This window comes from Phyllostomus discolor, chromosome 4 (genome assembly GCF_004126475.2).
Source record: "Phyllostomus discolor isolate MPI-MPIP mPhyDis1 chromosome 4, mPhyDis1.pri.v3, whole genome shotgun sequence".
In the NCBI taxonomy this organism is placed as follows: domain Eukaryota; kingdom Metazoa; phylum Chordata; class Mammalia; order Chiroptera; family Phyllostomidae; genus Phyllostomus; species Phyllostomus discolor.
In genome coordinates, this window is record NC_040906.2 from 147012944 (window position 1) to 147015284 (window position 2341).

Sequence of the window (2341 nt, forward strand, 5' to 3'; positions counted from 1 at the left end):
TGAAAGAAGCCAGACAAAAAGCACATATTACTGTAGGGTTCTATTTTTTAGAAAGTTCTAGAAGAAAGGTGGTACCCTTAAGTTCAGACAGAGGATGCTGGCAGCACCTCAGTTGGAAGACATATTTGTAGGTTTGTGGTGCTTTCAAGTCAAGGAGAGGTGAGAGCCCAAAGGCAGGGAGCCAGGAATGTGATGCTGTTCATCAGATGCTGGAGAAGAAAGCAGATGCAAGGGGAAAAAAAGAAATACCATAGACAGTCATCTTCAAGTAGTTCTTCAGATAGCAGAACATATAGCTGAAGGAAAGGTGGAGGGACATTAAGGTCAAAGTCAAGTCTTGGTCCAGAAATTTTCAACCTCACTCACATTCTTATGATCGAAGATGTAGCATAATCAGCAGTAACTCTTTTTATGGCTCTAGAAGGAAACAAAGTCAAAGTCATTCAAGAGGTTGAGGGAAATCCTACAGAGTTCAGAGATCTAGGTCACAAAGCAGAACAAGAAGGTCCAGGTCAAGACCTCATCCATGTTTCCATAGTCGAAGAGGTGGAAAGTCCAGTCACAGAAGAACACAAAGTTCATCTTGGGACAGAGAACAATGTAAAGGCAGAGATAAGGAGAAAAGAGAAAGGGAGAAGGAGAAAGGCAAGGGCAAAGAATTAAACAACATCAAACTCGGGGAATCTGGAAACAACAAAGCTCTGGATTAGAACATCTGCCCCCAGCTGAACAAGCCAAAGCTAAACTACAGCTAGTTCTTGAAGCTGTTTCAAAAGCTGATGAAGCATTGAAAGCCACAGAAATAAATAAAGAAGAAGCAAAGAGAAGAAAGGAGGAAGATCAAACCACCCTGGTAGAACAAGTGAAAAAAGTAAAAAATTGAAGCCATTGAAAGTAATTCTTTTGTTCAGCAGACATTCAGATCAAGTAAAGAAGTCAAAGACTCAGTGGAACCTAGTGAGGAGAAGCACGCAACTCACTCTCAGGACCAGCACCAGCAGTTGCTGATGCACCCAGTAATGAGAGAGAAATAGACCCTGGCAGCATCCCTACTGCTATCGAGTACCAAGGTGACAATTCTCTGGCTCGTCCACATTTATTTATTCATAAAGCTGATGCTGAGGAAAAGTGGTTCAAAAGATGAGCTGCTCTGACAAGAAAGGCTAGTGGGAAGTCCTGTGACCTAAATAATGTGGTTGAATTAACAGTAACAGTAATGTGGTTGAATTAAAAGTATTTTGCCTGTCCATTAGATTTTTAAATCCCAATTTAACTTTTTTTACTCTTAAAAAGAGCTGACCCAATTATACAAAAAGGTTATCTCATTTCATTTGTTTCCATGGGGGCTTGAATATTTGTTGATTGAACTTAAACACTGTGAGTATTAAAACTAGTGTAAAATTGAGGGATGCATGATCATGTCCTATTGTTAATAAATCTATTCTTAAAAATATCAATCTGAAAATACATGACACACATAGTGTTTCTGAGTATAATTTTTAAAATATCAAGTTGTCATTTAAAGACACAATTTTGATTAATCATGCATACATAAGAATCAAACTCTATGCCATAAAAATAAGATTTCATCTTCTATGTATTATGAAATCATTTTGAATCTTTTGTTTCACCTTATTGGAAAATGTTAAGTAGAATAAAAGCACTCTTAACATTCTAAGCAAAATGAGCATGTTAATACTGAAAGAATAACTTTATTGAAAATTAAATTCATGACTCATTGGTTAGGAAAAAAAAGAAAATTCTAGAAAATGCAAACTATTCAATAGTATCAGAGAGAGACCAGTGGTTGCCAAGGGATAGAGAGGGAGGGCTGTGATTGCGAAAAGGTACTTTTGTGCGGGTATGAAAGGAGACTTTTGCTGGTGGTGCATAGTTCTCCATCTTGATTGTGGTGATGGTTTCACAGCTGTGTACTTGTGCCCAAACTTACCACATTGGACACTTTAAATATGTACAGTGTCTTCTATGCTGATTATACCTCAGCAAAGTTAAAGCTTTAACTTAACTCAACAAAGTTAAAGCTTTTTTATTTTTTTAATTTTATTTGTTTATTTTTAGAGAAAGGGAAGGGAGGAAGAAAGAAAGGGAGAGAAACATCTGTGTGGGGTTGCCTCTCATGTACCCACTACCAAGGACCTGGCCCGCAACCCAAGCACGTGCCCTGACTGGGAATCGAACCAATGACCCTTTGCTTCGCAGTCTGGTGCTCAATCCACTGAATCACATCAGCCAGGGCAAATTAAAGCTTTTTAAGGGGGAAAAAACAAAGACAAAAAGAGAACTCTGAAGCAATCAGGTCTGAGTGTTGCCTAAAGCATTC

At 38.3% G+C, this 2341-nt stretch overlaps 1 pseudogene; it reads left to right on the forward strand.

The window, feature by feature from the left end:
• Positions 1 to 225: 225 nt before the first annotated feature.
• LOC114495039 lies at positions 226 to 1187 on the forward strand (annotated as a pseudogene).
• The last annotated feature ends 1154 nt before the right edge of the window (positions 1188 to 2341 follow it).